This window comes from Hyperolius riggenbachi, chromosome 3 (genome assembly GCF_040937935.1).
Source record: "Hyperolius riggenbachi isolate aHypRig1 chromosome 3, aHypRig1.pri, whole genome shotgun sequence".
Classification (NCBI taxonomy): domain Eukaryota; kingdom Metazoa; phylum Chordata; class Amphibia; order Anura; family Hyperoliidae; genus Hyperolius; species Hyperolius riggenbachi.
Genome location: NC_090648.1, coordinates 503073196 through 503093213, shown reverse-complemented (window position 1 = coordinate 503093213; position 20018 = coordinate 503073196). Strand labels below are relative to the sequence as shown.

Here is a 20018-nt window from a genome sequence, read left to right as displayed (position 1 = left end):
GTGAATTGAGGCATATTTTGTTCCGTAAATTACTGAACTTCTGCCTCATGGGGGAAAACTCTAGTGAATTTGGAAAAAAAAGTGTAAAATACCGCATGATGTATTTTACAGTCCAAAATGCTTTTTATCAAACTGCCCATTGTGAATAGAGTCCAGTGTAAGTACTTTCAACCCACTTGCAGAGGACGTTCTCCGCCCGAAACTAGTCATGCATTTTCCAGACGTACTCCAATACGGCAAAGTTGTTATACCTGTTGTGTGTTGGCTCTTTATGGAAATGGATTGTAAGTAAAGGTAGTCCCCGACTTAGCAACGCCCGACTTACGAATGACCCACCAATACAAACACCATGGATTCTGTGTTTCCATGGGAACAAGTAAAAAAAAAATTCAAATTGGACTTGTAGTTTTTGAGAAAATCGATTTAAAAAAAAAAAAAAAAAATCAAAGAAAAAATGGCTTTTAAACTTGTATAAGCAGGTAGAGAGGGCAGAGGTGACACAGAGGGGGACACTGGAGGCACAGAGGAGGTACAAGGGACAGAGATCGCACAATGTTCCGAAGTAAGAACAGATTCAGGTTAAGAACAAACCTACAGTCCCTATCTCGTTCGTTAACCGGAGACTACCTGTACTTTCAACCCTCCCCCTGGGTCCACATGTATATTTCCTCTTGTGTGGTCACTGAGGCAGGCCTCCTTCACACTCAGCAAACTGCTGCAGCAAAGCGATTGTGGCACGTTTGCGATTTCTGATCGCAAATGTCCTGCGTGTAGCTTTGTCTCAGCGATTGCCTTGAGATTCTCATTCATTGGAATGACAATTGCAAAAAGTAATCTTCAAAAGAAATCGCCGAACACCACAATGCAAAATCGCGATTCACAGTGTGTAGGGGGCCTAAGAGTGTGTACCCACATCCAATTTTCATTGGCCATTATTAATTCATAATAAAAAAAATTATAATAAAATTAAAATAACAAAATAAAAGGCGCTAATTTACTTTAGAGGACCCAGCAGAAAACCTCATAAGGAAATTCAGCAACATGATTGGGTGAATGGCACCCTCTCTAATGCTAGTTTCCAATAGGTTGTAGTAAATTACGCCTTCACTATTTGGCCAACCACAATGCTTCTTGCTGTAGAGGGTGCTGTGACAGGAGAACTTATGAGGTTTTCTGCTGGGTCCCCTAAAATAGACTAGTGCCAAAACAAATAATAATAATAATAATAATATGGTAGGACATTAGACTATGACTATGATAGGATTAGAGTGTGAGCTCCTCTGAGGACAGTCAGTGACATGACTATGTACTCTGTAAAGTGCTGCGGAAGATGTCAGTGCTATATAAATACATAATAATAATAATATGGTAGAGACATTAGACTATGACTATGGTAGGATTAGAGTGTGAGCTTCTCTGAGGACAGTCAGTGACATGACTATGTACTCTGTAAAATGCTGCAGAAGATGTCAGTGCTATATAAATACATAATAATAATGTGGTAGGACATTAGAGTATGACTATGGCAGGATTAGATTGTGAGCTCCTCTGAGGACAGTCAGTGACATGACTATGTACTCTGTAAAGTGCTGCAGAAGATGTCAGTGTTATATAAATACATAATAATAACAGGGCTGTGGAGTCGGTACAAAAATCTTCCGACTCCAACTCTGACTCCTCGGTTTATGAAACCACGACTCCGGGTACCCAAAATGGCTTCGACTCCTCGACTCCGACTCCTTAGTCTAATACTTAACAGGTCTGTGGATTTTGTACAGAAATTATCCGACTTTCGACTCCGACTCCTCAGTTTATGAAATCAACGACTCCGACTCCAACTCCGAGTGCCCAAAATTGCCCCGACTCCTCGACTCTGACTCCACAGCCCTGAATAATAACATGGTAGGACATTAGACTGAGTACATTTCAAATCGGCGCCGGTAGACTTGGGCGCAGGATACAGCGGTATATAGCTGATCCTGCTTCTGCACAAGTCCGGGACGATTTAATTACTATTCCCCCTCCAGGCCGACATGGATAGTGGGGGAATGAAATAATTCGGCTTCCAGCGATTGCTGGAGGCCGAATTATTATGTTTTTAAGCAACCTCGGCTCCGTCTTCTGGCGGAGCCGACGTTACTCACTGAGCGCTTCAATAGGAGTGATTCCTATTGAAGTCTATGGAGGCGCCGGCTGCGCCCAAATCTAGCAGCGCTGAAAAGCACTGCTCCGCATTAGACTATGCCTATGGTAGGATTAGATTGTGAGCTCCTCTGAGGACAGTCAGAGACATGACTATGTACTCTGTAAAGTGCTGCAGAAGGTGTCAGAGAAATATAAACACATAATAATCAGTATGTAATTAGGATATAGGAGGTAGTGCCCAAAGGAAAACATTAATGGTGAAGGGTTGTATTTCAGGAGTACATTACATGACATTGGAGCATGTATATGAAAGCAGCACATGCTGAGGAGGTGACCCTGCTGCGCTCCCTTGTATTACCTGCTCTGCACTCTGCCTCCCCAGCCGTCTCCCTCCACTGTCACCGCACACACGCTGCTGAGGTTGGCTAATTGCTTGAAACTCCTTCTAGCCACTCTGGGAAGTGTAGTTTCTGGAGGAGGCTGCTTCTTAGCCCGGAGGGACATTTACACTACAAGTCCCGAGGTGCATTGCGCGTTACCAGAAGTGAAGAAAGCTTATGCAAACTTAAAAAGAAAATTATGTGATAAATACTTTTTTTTACTTCACTTACAAGACGTTTTAGGGTACAATTGAGTTGTTTTATTTTCTAAATTCCCCTTTTTTTAATTTACATAAGTGATTCCCTTTACAAATATGGCTGTCGCTACTTCAGGTTGCCTGTGCTGTGACTGGCTGCAGAAGGTCATGTGATGCTGGGAGTTCTGAGTTCAGATCATCACTTGTTCCTCTCACAGTGGTCACGCTGGTCACACTGGTCACACTGGTCACACTGGTCACACTGGTCAGTGGCTGAACTAGAATAGAGGAACTTTTCAGTGTTGTTCATTCTTGCCTAGAGCTTTATTGGGTGAGAATCGGTTGTTATGGCAATGAGAGGCTAATATTTCTGACTTGAATGCAATTTGTGACTCAGCCAATCAAATGCACTACATGCTGATTTGGACTAGATCAGTTCCAGCCAGAATACAATCTGCAATAAATGTGCATGCAAGACAGGGACAAATAGCATCGTATTGATCATCTGTTTTACTGATATACTTCAGGGAAAATAAATACTGGTTTCCTGGCTTTAATGCTGTATTCCTAGCCTAGACAATATAGCTCACAATTGTCCCTCTTTTGGAACCCAGTCCCCGTGTCCCTCTTTCCTCCTCATTTGTCCCTCTTTCAGGACTGATGTAGGGATCTTTGTGAAGATCTGTATTTTTCTACTAAAAATGTGTTTAATTGACTCTAAACTTTATTCACATCTTTTAAATTGATACATTTCTTATTTCCAAATGTTAATATTCGGGAAACCTAATGATGAGAGAGGGAACCAGTGTGGTATGAATTATAATACTACATTATTTTGCTCAAGGATTCTCTGTGGTATGCATGACTAGGGGTGTGACAGGGGTGTGTCTTAAAGGGAACCCAAGGTGAGATGGATATGGAGGCTGCCATATTTATTTCCTTTTAAACAATACCAGTTGCCTGGCAGTCTTGGTGATCCTAGATATCTCTAATACTTTAAGCCACCTTGAACAAGCATTGCCGCAAATCAGGTGCTCTGACTCAGGTTTTATTGGATTAGCGGAATGCTTGTTCCAGGGTTTTGACTCAGACACTACATGCCGAAAGATCAACAGGGCTGCCAGGAAACTGGCATTGTTTACAAGGAAATAAATATGGCAGCCTCCATATCCCTCCCACCTTGGGTTCCCTTTAAAGAGAACCCGAGCTGGGTTTGAACAATGTGATCTGCATAGTGAGGCTGGATCTGCCTATACAGCCCAGCCTCTGTTGGTATTCCAAACCCCCCTAAGGTCCCTCTGCACTCTGCATTCCCTCATAAATCACAGCCCTGCTGTCGACACACAGTGTGTGGCAGCGGCTGTGTTTTTCTCTATAGTGTCAGTCTGCTGCTCTCCCCACCTCTTGCAGAACTCCGGTCCCCGCCTGCCTCCCTTCCCTCCTCGCTGATTAGAGGGAAGGGAGGGGGGCAGGGACCGGAGCTCTGCAGGAGGCGGGGGAGCAGCTGAGACTGACACTACAGATGTAAACACAGCCATGTAAACACAGCTGCACAGCACGGCTGTGATCTTTGTCTGATTTCAGAGTGCAGGGGGACATTAGGGGGGTTTGGAATACCAACAGAGGCTGGGCTGTATAGGCAGATCCAGCCCCTGTATTCAGATCACATTCTTCAAACACACCTCGGGTTCTCTTTAAGGTGTCCCTCTTTCTTATCTCAGAAAGTTGAGAGGTATGTAGACAATACATTTTGATTCACTTACAAGGAACAACTTCGTAGCCAAATGTCCCTTTTTAGCCTTGCTTTTGAGGTCCTTTTCTGCTGTCCCATCCCCTGGCCCAGGTCTCCTCACTCCATTATAGTGCTTGCAGTGTGTACAAATCTAAATACTAAAGGTGCAGAGATGTGAACATAACCTATTGCTCTTCCACCCAGGGATGGATTTAGCACTATGCACACTGGCCACGAGCCTAGAGGGGCCAGTGTGCTGAAAGGTGGTTCTCAAGGTCTGCGAACTGGGCTCCGTTCAACAGAGTGACAGCAATGGGGCCGAGGGCTCAGAAACGGGACTGGGAAGGCTGTACAAAATCAAAAGTGTTCCCTCTCCATGGGTGAGTAACTCTTTTTTTCAGTGCTGCTTCTTTTTTACTTTAATGTGCATGTTCAGTGTTATGTGTTGTTATGACACTCTACTCTATTGTGGTTTGTAGTTTGCTCTTCCACTATGTCGGATTGCTGTGTTGCTGTTATCCCATTGTGATGCACAAGTAAAGCTTTTTTTTCACCAGTTGCTGCTACCCTGTGCAATCTCCCTAAAGGGAACCTAAACTGAGAAGGATATTGATTTATCCTTTTAAAATAATACCAGCTGCCTGACTCTCCTTCTGATCCTGTGTCTCTAATGCTTTCATCCACAGCCCCTCAACAAGCATGCAGATCAGGTGCTCTGACTGAAGTCAGACTGGATTAGCTGCATACTTGTTTCAGGTGTGTGATTCAGCCACTACTGCAGCCAAAGAGATCCGCAGGACTGACAAGCAACTGGTATTGTTTAAAAGGAAACATCCATATCCCTCTCATTTAAGGTTCCCTTTAAAGACGTGATTTAAAGAGGAACTTCAGTGAAAATAATATATGATAATGCTTAATTTTTCAATAATTATGTATAAATGATTTAGTCAGTGTTTGCCCATTGTAAAATCTTTTAAATCCCTGATTTACATTCTGACATTTATCGCATGGTGACATTTTTACTGTTGGCAGGTGATGTAGCTGCTGCATGCTTTTTTGGCAGTTGGAAACAGCTGTAAACCGCTATTTCCCACAATGCAACAAGGTTCACAGACAGGAAACTGCCAGGAGTAGGTACTCAGAGCTTCTTGTGGGAGGGGTTTCACCACAATATCAGTCATACAGCGCCCCCTGATGGTCTGTTTGTGAAAAGGAATACATTTCTCATGTAAAAGGGGGTATCCGCTACTGATTGGGATAAAGTTCGATTATTGGTCGGAGTTTCTCTTTAAGACAAGGATACAAAGGCCATGGCCTAGGGCTCCAGGAAGCAAGGGGCGGGCATTGCTCTGGTACACTAAGGCAGTTAAACTGCCAAGTGTAAACTGCATCAGTCACAAACCCAGTCTCTGGCTGCCTTGCTTCCACAGTGGAGCACTGGTCCTGTGCTCCTGCAACCTGTGCTGTGCTCCCTCCAAGGGCAGGGTTGGTGACAGTGGGCCTTGGGTAGTAAAATGTCCAAATCCGGCCCTGCATAAAGAACACATCTGTCTACAATGGATCCCTAGGCAAGATACCAGTTTACATTTTACCTGACTTGTTTAATCCTTTCGAATCCTATGTCCACCCACCTCAACCCCCGATAGTAGTACGGTAAGGTTTTGTTCACATGTAAAATCAAAATCACTGCCGCTAGCGATTTTCATTTTTTTGCACTTTTTTTCCCCCACCGAGCACTCCACTGCGCGCTACTATTTTCTGTTTAGCGCTTTTGCAGAGCTATTTAGTTTTTCACTTCCTGATGCAAGTCAGCTTGGTGTAATTGCCTTCTTAAAACAGAATGCAAGTCAGGAAGTGAACTCTTTGACCCAGAAAAAAATAAATACAATGTATTTATTCTTAAAAGCGTGAAGGCAATTGCTGCATAAACGCCGGATAAATTGATTTGGTGAGCGTTTTGCGTTTTTCCTATACCTTCCATTGTAGCAAAATCGCCCCAAAAAGGGTAAATGCAGCACTTTGCTGAGCAGAAAGCAGAGGAAACACGCTGATATGTACTGTCCCATAAGGATTCATTGCACTAGCGATTTCAAGGCGTTTTTAAAAATCCACGGTGCTAAAAAAAAACCTCGCAAAACCCCCCTAGGTGTAAACAAGCCCTAAGTGCTGGGGGGATGTGGGTGATCAAGAGATAATGGAAAGGTATGTTACTCGATAACTGCCAGATTGATCGTTAGATACATTTCTCTCCGATCTAATCTGATCAGAGAGAGGTCTATTACCTGGTCACACACTGCAGACAAATGTTCAATTTTGGAAAATCGTAGCACTGCCGCCTGCCAATTCCCCCCCCAGGCCTGGGGTGAATATGGAAGCAGCTTACCTCTCTGACACGCACTTCCTCCAGTGCATACATGTCAAACTCCAGCCCCCATCACATTTGGCCCACAAGTGGTTTCCCCACTTAGCATTGTGTTTGGCCCACTGTAGATCACCAGTGAAGCCCTAGATCACCAGGAAAGCTGTATAGGAAGGAACTGTATAGGGGAGGGAGGAGACACTAGACACCAGGGAACTGTACAGTGGAGGTAGGAGGCACTAGACACCAGGGAACTGTATAGGGGAGGGAGAGGGCCATTAGACACCAGGGAACTGTATAGGGGAGGGAGGGGGGCACTAGACACCAGGGAACTGTATAGGAGAGGGAAGGGGGGCCACTAGACACCAGGGAACTGTATAAGGTAGAGATGGGGCCACTAGACACCAGGGAACTGTATAGGGGAGGGAGAGGGCCATTAGACACCAGGGAACTGTATAGGGGAGGGAGGGGGCACTAGACACCAGTGAACTGTATAGGGGAGGGAGGAGGCACTAGACACCAGTGAACTGTATAGGGGAGGAAGGGGACCACTAGACACCAGGGAACTGTATAGGGGAGGGAGGAGGCACTAGACACCAGGGAACTGTATAGGGGAGGGAGGGGCCATTAGACACCAGGGAACTGTATAGGAGAGGGAGCACTAGGCACCAGAGAACTGTATAGGGGAGGGAGGGGGGGCACTAGGCACCTGGGAACTGCATAGGGGAGGGTAGAGGCCACTAGGCACCACCTGCTCCCCCATCCTGTCATAATAATAAGTTCTTTAGGGTGCTGCTTTTTATTCTCTGGCCATATTTTAGTTATTTTAGCTTAGTACAACTTTGCGTGCTGTTTCTTGTTTGCGATGACATAACTCAGAGGTGAAATTATGCTGTAGTATAATGCATCTATCAGAACACAGCTCAGAAGGGTACGAGAGAGAACAGGAGGGGGGCTATTGACTTTCTGTCTGGGATTAAACGCCCGCGGACGGAGATCGGGGGAAGACGAGCTGATATTTTTATACCTTGCCAGATGTTAATGTCTTTTTCATTGACACGCTGCCCGACACCTCTAATGACTCCAATGTGCCAAAACAAGAGAGAGCCCTCTATGAACGAGGGGACATGCTGCACGGGGCTCGTCTAAGTCATGCATTATTAATGGCAGCGCGGTGACAGTTACCAGCACTGGCGGGACAGGGGAAGGCAATACACCACTTATAGTGGCATCCTTCTGGTCCCAACTGCGTAATTGATTTTCTAGCAGGAGTTCCATGAATTATGCACAGCAGTGCAGTGACAATGGCGAGAGTGTCTTATTGCTTCCAATGTAAAACAACAGCTGCATAGTAAGAATATAGTGTCACCCTGCGTCTACAGCCTGAGATATTGGCCTCCGCTTAGAAATCAGGGCTGTGGAGTCGGTACAAAAATTATCCGACTCCAACTCCTCAATTTATGAAACCACCAACTCCGACTCCAGGTACCCAAAATGGCTCCGATTCCTCGACTCCGACTCCTTAGTGGCCACGCACAATACAACAAAATGATCCGATTTTATGGCAATTCGATAAAAATGATCGGATCTCCCGAAAAAGATCAAAAGCTTTTTTTTCATTCGACTGAAAAATCTGATCGGATTTCCCGTTTTGTTCGATTTTTATCGATCCGGAATGCCAGTTATTTTTCTTCAATCTTTCTAAAGGTGGCCACACACTATACAATTTTTTAAATATCTGTTCAATTTAAGAATTGCAATCAATTTTTCTGACTGATTGTAACATTTCAAAAATATGACCAATGTACCACACACCTATGTTTAATTTTTTCCCAATTATGATAAAAATGATTGGATTGAAGAAAAATATCTGGCATTCCGGATAGATAAAAATCGAAAAAAAACGGGAAATCCGATCGGATTTTTCAGTCGAATGAAAAAAAAAAAGCTTTAGATTTTTTCTGGAGATTTGATCGTTTTTATCGAATTGCCATAAAATCGGATCATTTTATTGTATGGTGTGTGGCCACCTTAAAGCTTGTATGGTGTGTGTTAGACTTATTAGTCTTAAGGTGGCCACACACGATACAATAAAATGATCCGATTTTACGGCAATTCAATAAAAACGATCAGATCTCCAGAAAAAATCTAAAGCTTTTTTTTTTCATTCGACTGAAAAATCCGATCGGATTTCCCGTTTTTTTTCGATTTAAATCGATCCGGAATGCCAGATATTTCTCTTCAATTTCTACTAAAGATTGTATGGTGTGTGTTGGATTGTTAATTTATTAATAAACACACCCTAGCAATTTTCTCAGTTTCCAATCATTTTTATCATAATTGGGGAAAAACTGAACATAGGTGTGGGGTACATTGGTCATATTTGTGAAATGTTACAATCAGTCAGAAAAATTGATTGCAATTCTTAAATTGAACAGATATTTATAAAGGTGGCCACACACCATACCATTTTTTACTTACCAAGGCTGTGGATTTGATACAAAAATACTCCTCAGTTTATGAAACCTCCGACTCCAGGTACCCAACATTGCTCCGACTCCTCGACTCCATAGCCCTGTTAGAAATCACAATCGCATTACAGCTACCATTGCTCTCAACTGTCCCTCTATGGGAACCCAATCCCCTTTTCCTCGTTCTCCGTCATTAGTCCCTCTGTCAGGACTCATGTGCAGATCGGTGTAAATATATGTGTTTTATCTACTAAAAAAATGTGTTTGACTCTAAATTTTATTCCTAAACTTTAAATTGATATATTTTTTATTTTCAAATGTTAGTAGGATAATGGACCAGCATTGAAAGGACCAGTGTGGCTTGAATTGTATTTCTTTCCAAATTCTTATGGTAGGTGTAACTAAGTATGTTTTGGGGGTGTGGTTAGAGGTGTGGCATAGGTGTGGCTTAAAGGGGAACTGAAGTAAGAGGTATACAGAGGCTGCCATATTTATTTCCTTTTAATCAATACCAGTTGCCTGGCAGCCCTGCTGGTCTATTTATCTGCAGTAGTATCTGAATAACGTCAGAAACAAGCATGCAGCTAATCTTGTCAGATCTGACAAAAATGTCAAACACCTGATCTGCTGCATGCTTGTACAGGGGCTATGGCTAATAGTATTAGAGGCAGAGGATCAGCAGGGCTGCCAGGCAACTGGTATTGCTTAAGGCTGCTTGCACACCAAGACGTTACAGGCGCACGTTAGTGCGCCTGTAACGCTCCCCCAACGCACAGCAATGTAACACAAGTGGGCTGTTCACACAGCCCACGTTGCGTTACATGTAACGCTGCACGTTCTGTGCAAAGTGCAGCATGCTACGGCGTTGGAGCGGCTATAGCCGCGTTAGACTGTTTGCACATGCGCAGTGGGGGGCGGAGGAGGCGGGGAGAGCCAGCTACAGTAGCCGCGCACATGGCTACTTAATATTCACTGCACTGGCGGGCGCTGATTGGCCGGCGGGACCACGTGATGCGGAGTGTCTCGCTCCGCATCACGTGGTCCCGCTGGCCAATCAGCGCCACTCTGGGAGATATTATGGGCATCGAGCAGCCTAACGCGGCTCACTCTACCGTCGGCTTTTGCAGCACCATACGTTGTGTTAGGTGCACGTTATGCGACCTTAACGTGCCACCTAACACAACGTCTTGGTGTGCAAGAAGCCTAAAAGGAAATAAACATTGCAGCCTCCATATACCTCTCTCTTCAGTTGTCCTTTAAGTGTCACTCTTTCTTATCTCAAAAAGTTGGGAGGTATGAGCTACTGGTCATACTGGACACTTTTAGGTGAGCTACAGGGGACAGATAGGAGAACGGGGGGAGGAGTGGGCGTCAGCACAGGTTGTAGTATATGCCTGTTCTTCCCCGTTTCTAAAAACATTTTGAGCTCTGGTATCCTTTAAGTGACGTGATGAGATAGACATGTGTATGTTCAGTGCATAGCACACAATTGAATATACTGGGGTGCTTTTTTTTTCTCTGCCTGAAAAAGTTAAACATCAGGTATGCAAGTGACAGTTTCTCTCCAGTCAGGATCTGGACAGACTATAGGGTAAACGCTAACTGATAATGAATTTCAGCCATAAAACTCTTTTCCTAGCAGAAAATGGATAGTAATAGAAAGGGTCAATAGTTAAAAGATTTTAGCTCTCTGAGACATGGGACAGACCGTGTCATTGAGCTGAAATAAACCAATGAATCTACTAAGTTTTGAAACATAACACACAACTGTGGGATACCTAAAAGTCATTTTTAGGAGTAGGAGGATAGATACATTTGTTTACCTCATCAGGTTTTTTTTTTTTCACTTAAAGGGGAACTGAAGAGAGAGGTATATGGAGGCTGTCATGTTTATTTCCTTTTAGACAATACCAGTTGCCTGGCAGCCCTGCTGATCCTCTGCCTCTAATACTATTAGCCATAGCCCCTGAACAAGCATGCAGCAGATCAGGTGTTTCAGTGATTCAGACTTATAAGTCTGATCTGACAAGACTAGCTGCATGCTTGTTTCTGGTTTTAATCAGATACTACTGCAGAGAAATAGACCAGCAGGGCTGCCAGGCAACTGGTATTGCTTAAAAGGAAATAAACATGACAGCCTCCATATACCTCTCTCTTCAGTTCCCCTTTAAAGCGGACCTGAACTCAGAACTTTTTCTCTGCTCTAAAAGATACACAACAGTGTAATAACCTTTAAAGAAGAAACATTTCTTTGTTACAGCTGATACAAATCCTGCAATAAATCTGCAGTGCTTCGACTTCCTGCTTTCATGGAAGCAGACATATTGTCAACATCCTGTGCTTTCAAATGAGCTTATCTCCCTTATCTGCCATGTCTGTCAGCTGACACGGGGAGAGATCAAATTACAACTTGTGATGAGGGGGAATTAGACATGCTAAACACTCTAAATACTCAGATTCCGGGATCTGAACCCCCCGCTCTATTTTTATGCTACTTTTCCTCCAGTTTTCATGGCACTGGTGATGATTCATCTGCCCCACTGTCTTGCTGCTGATTGCACTCGGCAGCTAATATTCCTTTATCCATCCTACAGGCATTATATCCATTCAGTTTGTGGTTAAGAATGAGGAACTTGTCAGATAAGTGTAATAATGCACCTGGTAATGGTGATGGATGCAGCTTTCTGAGTGTCTAATGTGTCACATACATACATATGCAGCGCCGGGTCCCTGGTTTGGATCCCAGCCTGGACACTATCTGCACGGAGTTTGTATGCTCTCCCCATGTCTGTGTGGGCTTCCTCCGGGCACTCCGGTTTCCTCCCACATCCCAAAAACATACAGATACGTTTATTGGCTTCCCTCTAAATTGGCCCTACACTACGATACATACATAGACATAGGACTTCGGTAGGGATTGGATTGTGAGCTCCTCTGAAGGACAGTTAAGTGACAAGACAATATACTCTGTACAGTGCTGCTTAAAGAGAAACTCCGGCCAAGAATTGAACTTTATCCCAATCAGTAGCTGATACCCCCTTTTACATGAGAAATCTATTCCTTTTCACAAACAGACCATCAGGGGGCGCTGTGCGAATGATAGTGTGGTGAAACCCCTCCCACAAGAAACTCTGAGGACTGTGGTACTCCTGGCAGTTTCCTGTTTGGGAACCTCATTGCATTGTGGGAAATAGCTGTTTACAGCTGTTTCCAACTGCCAAAAAGGCATGCAACAGCTACATCACCTGCCAGCAGTAAAAATGTCACCATGTGATAAATATCAGAATGTAAATCAGGGATTTAAAAGATTTTACAATGGGCAAACACTGACTAAATCATTTATACATAATTATTGTAAAAATGAAGCACTTTTATTATTACATTTTTTTTTACTGGAGTTCCTCTTTAAGATGTCAGTCTGTAAATACTAAATAATAATAATATGTACCCATCCTAACCAGGGCTGGATTTATAGTTTACCCTATCCATATCCAGGAACTGTAACCAAGGATCGAACTTTATCCCAATCAGTAGGTGATACACCCTTTCGAAAAATAGAAATCTTTGCCTTTTCTCGAATAGATCATCAGGTACATCTATATGGCTGATATTGTGGTGAAACGCCTCCCACAGTGGGATGTCATGGCCATGGTCCTGACAGTTTCCTGCCTGTGAACTTTGTTGCATTGTGGGAAATAACAGCTTTTTCTAACTGCCAAGCAAGCAGCATAGAACTCTCAGTAACACACATTCCGTACAGATCACCTGACAGGACTAAAGATGTCACCACCAGTGATACATTTAAGAATGTAAATCAGGGAGAGGAAAGATCTTAACATGGCCAAACACTGACTAAATAATCTATAAATTAATATTTTCACCTCCTTAACCCTCCCGGGCCACCCCATATAATTCTGTTGGCCTCCACCTCTCCTTGTGTGTGTGCAGCTATCAACTTCCTGCAAATCCCTCCGGTCTTCACAGAGTTTGCAGAGTAGAGCAGGCAGACAGATCCTCTTCACATCCTCTCAGTTCCTCTTCAGTGTAACCACCCTGCAGCCAATCACCTAGCGGCTCTCACTCTCAACACTGCATGTCATGTGACAAGTGATTGGCTGCATGACGGCTACACTGAAGAGAACCTGTCTGCACCCCAGGACCCTGAATGTGGCCACTAACGGTCCAGTTGCTAGCGAAAAATCGTTTGAGCGATCAGAAATTCTCATTTATAAGAATGGCGGCCGGCCTCCCTACTGGCTTGCATGCTATTTTGGCAGTTGGACTGAACAATCGCCCTTCAGTAAGTGCTTTTGAAAATAAAGACAATCCTGGGAATCCCCCAGTGAGGAAATGGAGTAGTCCAAATCCTGTCAGATCCATCTGATTTTTACTGCCTACTCTAAGCGACAGTGAGGTAGGGAAAAAATAAATTATAGTGCATTCTACGCTGGAACAAATGTATGCTTTATACATATGGATTCACATGCATTTGAAATTTTACAGTTTTTCATGATAGCTGTGCTTTAAAGAGGAAACCCTGACCAAGAATTGAACTTCATCCCAATCAGTAGCTGATACCCCCTTTCCCATGAGAAATCTTTACCTTTTCACAAACTGATCATCAGGGGGCGCTGTATGGCTGATATTGTGGTGAAACCCCTCCCACAGTGTGATGTCAGGACCATGGTTCTGACAGTTTCCTGTCTGTGAACCTTATTGCATTGTGGGAAATATCAGCTGTTCACAGCTGTTTCCAACTGCCAAAAAGCAAGCAGCATCTCCTTCCGCCGACATCACCTGCCAGCAGTAAAAATGTCACCATGTGATAAATGTCACAATGTAAATCAGGAAAAGATTTTACAATGAGAAAACATTGACTAAATCATTTATACATAATTCTTGTAAAAATGAACAACTTTTTTAATTACATTATTTTCACTGGAGTTCCTCTTTAGGTTCTGCATTAAAAAACAGTTAAAAAATGTAATCCACTGCTGGATTCTGGTCTTGATGATCCAGAAAAAAAAATAAAACAAATAAATAAAAAATATATATTAAAACCCTTGGTGCTGTTGTTGTCAGTTTAGTGTCCCGGGAATAGAACAATCCACCTCAATCTCATCAGCTATTCCACCAGTGGGAATTTCAGGCTGCGATTTATCACGCGTCTCTGGGAACGTGGATGGTAATTCAATACTGCGAGCAGAATGATCGACTGCGCAGACTAGTCATAGAGTTAAGCCCTCAAGTCTGCACTGAATTAAAGGATTAATCACCCTCTCAACATCCTCTAATTTCAATTTAGTGGCATTAAGCAGAAATAGTCATATCGCTCTTCTTTCCCAGAGACAATGATGTGGGTTTAAATTACCGACATATATTATGTGTACAGGCCTGGTTCTGAAGCAGGGGCGTTGCTAGGATCCTAAGAGATCTGGGACACTTTTGGGCACTCCAGACGGAAAATGGGTGTGTCGACTCCACATGCCAGAATGTGGGTGTGGTCGTGGGTGGAGCCAAACGTACATGAACTTAACAGCGGTCTAAGTAGGCCTGGCCAGCAAAAGGTTGGATGAACCCCCCTCATTTAACCATTTCAGCCCGCGGGGATTTTTCACCTTATGCATCAGAGCAATTTTCACCTCCCATTCATTCGCTAAAAACTTTATCACTAATTATCACAATTTATTGATCTATATCTGTTTTTTTCCGCCACTAATTAGGCTTTCTTTGGGTGGTATATTTTGCTAAGAATTATTTTTTTTATAAATGCATTTTAACAGGAATATTAAGAAAAAATTGAAAGAAAACATTTATTTCTCAGTTTTCGGCCGTTATAGCTTTAAAATAATACATGCTGCCATAATTAAAACCTATGTATTTTATTTGCCCGTTTGTCTTGGTTATTACACCATTTAAATTGTGTCCCTATCACAATGTATGGCACCAATATTTTATTTGGAAATAAAGGTGCATTTTTTCCGTTTTGCGTCCATCACTATTTACAAGCTTATAATTTAAACATTGTTCGCAGTATACCCCCTTCACATGCATATTTAAAAAGTTCTGACCCTTAGGTAACTATTTATGGTAATTTTTTGGTGTTGGGAAATAAACAGTTAATTTTTAATGTTAGAATATGTGTAAAATGGTATGTAAAATGTTTGTAGATGTAGTTTTACTATTTGGCCACATGAGTGTTTTTTTCCCTCCTTGTGCTTCTCGCTAACCGGAAGCACAAGGCGGATGGGGAAACTTTTTTGTGCAGAAAGACTGAAGCCTCTAGTAAGAGCGCTTCGGTTTTTCTGCTGGGGACACGAATCGGTGATCGGGAACCATGTTCCCATACACTGATCCCAGGGCTACCGGGGGACAGCACGGGGGCGCACCCGCGATCGTGCGCCGAAGTGCGGCACCGCAGCAGAGCAGCCGCCTGGTCGTGAGGATCACATCCGGGCGGCTGAAATGGTTAATACAAAACAAAAATGCAGCGTATCGCATAAATATTCAGTGTCACTTAGGCCTCTTTCACAGTAGGACGTTGCGTTTTGATGCTAAATTAAAGTCGCAACGCAAATTACAACACAATGCCCCCAAAAAAGTCACAACGCAACTTAATGCTCCGTTACGGTCGCATACAGTAGAACATACAGGCAATGAAAAGTATGTTTCCGAGTCATTACTGAGCATGTGCAAACAGTCCAACGCAGCTAACAACGTGTATAACCCACAGCATGCAGCACTTTCACTTAACGTGCAGCGTTAGTCACCAACACAACATGTGCACTGTGAATGGGGCATTGATTTTTCATTGCAGTGAGTTATTCTGCGTTAAATGTTGTTTTAACGTGTGACTTTAACGTTGCACTGTGAAAGAGGCCTAAAACATAACTAGGCAGAGTTACCTGGATTCTGTGCTGGCAGTACTGGCTTTCTGCTGGGCGGGCTGGCCTGCTACCAGTTCCGGGGCACCCCTGGGTACCAAGAGGTAATGTGTTTGTGGAAAAATGGGCGTGGTTATGCCAAATAAAGTGGGCGTGGCCAAAGGTGGGGCCGAATGTGCCTGAACATAGCAGTGGCGTAACTTAAACATATTCAATAGGCAGCATTTCACATATATAAGCCGCTCACCTGGCTTCTGTCTTGTCTTTGGCTGGCTGGTATAGGTTAGATGGGTAGCTTCCCACAGCGTAGGTTAGATAGGTAGCTTCCCACAGCGTAGGTTAGATAGGTAGCTTCCCCCAGCATAGATTAGATAGGTAGCTGCCCCCAGTGTGTAGGTTAGATAGGTAGCTTCCCCCAGCGCAGGTTAGATAGGTAGCTGCCCCCAGTGTAGGTTAGCTAGGTAGCTTCCCCCAGTGTAGGTTAGATAGGTAGCTTCCCCCAGTGTGTAGGTTAGATAGGTAGCTTCCCCCAGCGTAGGTTAGATAGGTAGCTGCCCCCAGTGTAGGTTAGCTAGGTAGCTTCCCCCAGTATAGGTTAGATAGGTAGCTGTCCCCAGTATAGATTAGATAGGTAACTGCCCCCATTGTAGGTTAGATAGGTAGCTGCCCCCAGTGTAGGTTAGCTAGGTAGCTTCCCCCAGTATAGGTTAGATAGGTAGCTGTCCCCAGTATAGATTAGATAGGTAACTGCCCCCATTGTAGGTTAGATAGGTAGCTGCCCCCAGTGTAGGTTAGCTAGGTAGCTTCCCCCAGTATAGGTTAGATAGGTAGCTGTCCCCAGTATAGATTAGATAGGTAACTGCCCCCATTGTAGGTTAGATAGGTAGCTGTCCCCAGTATAGATTAGATAGGTAGCTGCCCCGAGTGTAGGTTAGATAGGTAGCTTCCCCCAGTATAGGTTAAACAGGTAGCTGTCCCCAGTATAGATTAGATAGGTAGCTGCCCCGAGTGTAGGTTAGATAGGTAGCTGCCCCCAGTGTAGGTTAGATAGGTAGCTGCCCCCAGTGTAAATTAGATAAGTAGCTGGCAGCTGCCCTCAGTGTAGGTTAGATAGGTAGCTGCCCCCAGTATAGGTTAGATAGGTAGCTTCCCCCAGCGTAGCTGCCCCCTAGTGTACGTTAGATAGGTAGCTGCCCCCAGCATAGGTTAGATAGGTAGCTGCCCCCAGAAAAACGCACGGAAATCAAGATGCAGATTCCTCAGTCTACACTTGAGGTGTCTTTAAGTACCCCTGAATGGGGTTTTGAACAATGTACATTTTTAATGTGATTTTTTTTTATTCTGCTGTGACATGTCACAGCACAATCCTCCTCCCCCTCCAGTTCCCCCTCTATAGCCCGCTGCACTGACTCTTTTGGATTAGGCTAGGAGGAAGTGTCCGTACTTCCTCTTCTCTGCCCGTCCTTAACTCCGCCCCCTGCACTCGCTGCTTATAGTTCCCAATGTCAGTACCGCACACAGCGTGCAGGGGAGCAGCGCTGTGTGCGGGCTAGTGATAATTGAAGTCAGAATGACAGTGTATATTAGTACACTATCATTCTGACTTCAGATATGACAAGCCCACACACACCGCTGCTCCCCTGCACGCTGTGTGCGGTACTGACATCGGGAACTATAAGCAGCGAGTGCAGGGGGCGGAGTTAAGGACGGGCAGAGAAGAGGAAGTAGGGACACTTCCTCCTAGCCCATAATCGACGTTCTGCTCAAGTCGAATATTTCGACTGAGCAGAACAGGGGGTGGGGGGTGCTGAAGGGGGAGCAAGGTGCTGTGAGGCATGTCATAGCACATGAATTTAAACAGAAACAATGAGTTTATCATATTTAGCCCGATTCAGGGGTACTTTAAAGTGGATCTGAGATAAACTTTTAGGGCTGGAACCCACTAGAGCGATTTTCTGAGCGTTTAGGGAGCTTTTCAAAATGCTAGCGATTTCCCTAAACGCTCAGCTAATGTTAATGGATGGGCCAAATTCCACTGGAGCGATTGCGATTACCAAAATCACAAACGCAGGACATGCAGCATTTTTAGCGGTTAGTGTTACCGTTTCTGCAATGTAAAGTATCTAAACGCTGGCGTAATCCCGCGTCAAAACCTACACAGAGCGATTTTTCTAGCGTTTTGACATTACTGCACACTGCAAAAAAATTAAAATTAATTGAAAGAACCAATCGGAATAAAAAAACTCTAATCCCTACACAGTCGCTGGCAAAAAGCTGACACTTTTTAAAAACGCTATCGCAATCGCTCATGAAATCGCTTACAAACCTCTCGTACAAAACGCTAGCGATTGCGTTTAGCGATAGCGATTTGTAGTGGGTTCTAGGCCTTAAAGAGAAACCGTGACCAAGAATTGAACTTCATTCCAATCAATAGCTGATATCCCCTTTCCCATGAGAAATCTTTTCCTTTTCACAAACTGATCATCAGGGGGCGCTGTATGGCTGATATTGTGGTGAAACCCCTCCCACAGGAAACGGTGAGGACCATAGTCCTGACAGTTTCCTGTCTGTGAACCTTATTGCATTGTGGGAAATAGCTGTTTACAGCTGGGTCCAACTGCCCAAAAAGCAAGCAGCAGCTACATCACCTGCCAGCAGTAAAAATGTCACCATGTGAAAAATGTCAGAATGTAAATCAGGGAGAGGAAAGATTTAACAATGTGCAAAAACTGACTAAATCATTTATACATAATTATTGTAAAAAATGAAGCACTTTTTTATGACATTGTTTTCCCTGGAGTTCCTCTTTAAAAGCACCATACCTTTTTATCTCCCGGGTATTTTTGCTATATCGCTTTGTTCCGTCTGTTATTTTTCCCCTCATAGCGGAAAGTGATTATCTTGCAGGTGTTGGTCAATACTTTGCGTCTCCAGCCTTAAGGTTTTGTCGATATAAAATATAGGCAGTCGCCATCTCCCGCCGAAGCGTAATTTGGCCCAGGTAGTTCATTTAGCAGCGGCCATCTTACAAGCGTGTAATTCCTCTTAATGTACATATAATGGCACGATCATAAATTTTGCGAGGTGTCCGCATTCATCTGCTGCGCAGCTGCGTCCGATGTGAATAAATGATTTCATTTTCTGCTGCTTAATCTCTTGCTTGTCAATATTGCTACACACCACAGACTGAAATATGGGCGATCGCTTTCCACTCCATCACTGATGGCTTCTGCTAGAGAACTTGTAAAGAAACTTTAGAGGTTATAGAAGAGCGGCTGTTACCCGGCTTCCGTGTGATCCATGCAGAGGCTGTTTCTGCAATATCGTTAGGAGGTTTTCAACGGGGGTTGTCGTTCTCCTGATCAGGACTCAGCAGGGCCGGATTTACCATAAGGCATTGTAGGCTTGTGCCTACAGGCGCCTGATGATGGAAAGGCGATCACTTCCCTTTCCGAGCGCCTCCCTTCCTCCCTCCTTTCTTCCTTCCCTGGGCAGAGTCCTGATGAGAGTGTAAACAAGCGGTTACTCGCTCAGCTCTCAGCATCAGAGCCGGATCTCTTGAAAGACCACAAAGGCCCGGGCCTTGGGCGTCTGCAGCCCTGGGAAGTGCCTGGGCATGAAAGAGGTGTTGCTACATATGAAAGAGGAGGAGCAACACATGAAAAGGGGAAACTTATGCCCAAGGGAGCTGTGAATGAAAGAGAGGGGCCACAGTACAGGGATGTTACACATGAAAGAGGGGGTCTACACATGGAACGGAAGGGAGCTGTTGCACATAAAAGGGGAAGCCAAACATACTTGGCCTGGGGGCACAAAAAATATAAATCCGGCCTTTGCTCGGCATTCCACT

General features: G+C 44.1%; 1 protein-coding gene and 1 long non-coding RNA gene across 7 annotated transcripts in view; one reads left to right on the top strand and one right to left on the bottom strand.

Moving 5' to 3' along the window:
• Positions 1–2581, bottom strand: part of MTERF2 (mitochondrial transcription termination factor 2) — a 194757-nt gene extending 192176 nt beyond the window's left edge. For 5 of the 6 annotated variants that reach the window (XR_011030597.1, XM_068278330.1, XM_068278331.1 and 2 more), the window contains exon 1: positions 2504–2569. The gene's annotated coding sequence lies outside the window, so the exon portion shown is untranslated. Of the gene's footprint in view, positions 1–2503 lie in introns of all 6 variants that reach the window. The other variant, XR_011030598.1, reaches the window with a different exon arrangement.
• Positions 2582–2909: 328 nt separating this feature from the next.
• The window catches only part of LOC137564444 (uncharacterized), a 31186-nt gene continuing 14077 nt past the window's right edge, over positions 2910–20018 (top strand). Inside the window, exons 1-2 of the long non-coding RNA XR_011030596.1 lie at positions 2910–3053; positions 4659–4834. This is a non-coding gene — a long non-coding RNA (uncharacterized lncRNA). The remainder of the gene's footprint in view (positions 3054–4658; positions 4835–20018) is intronic.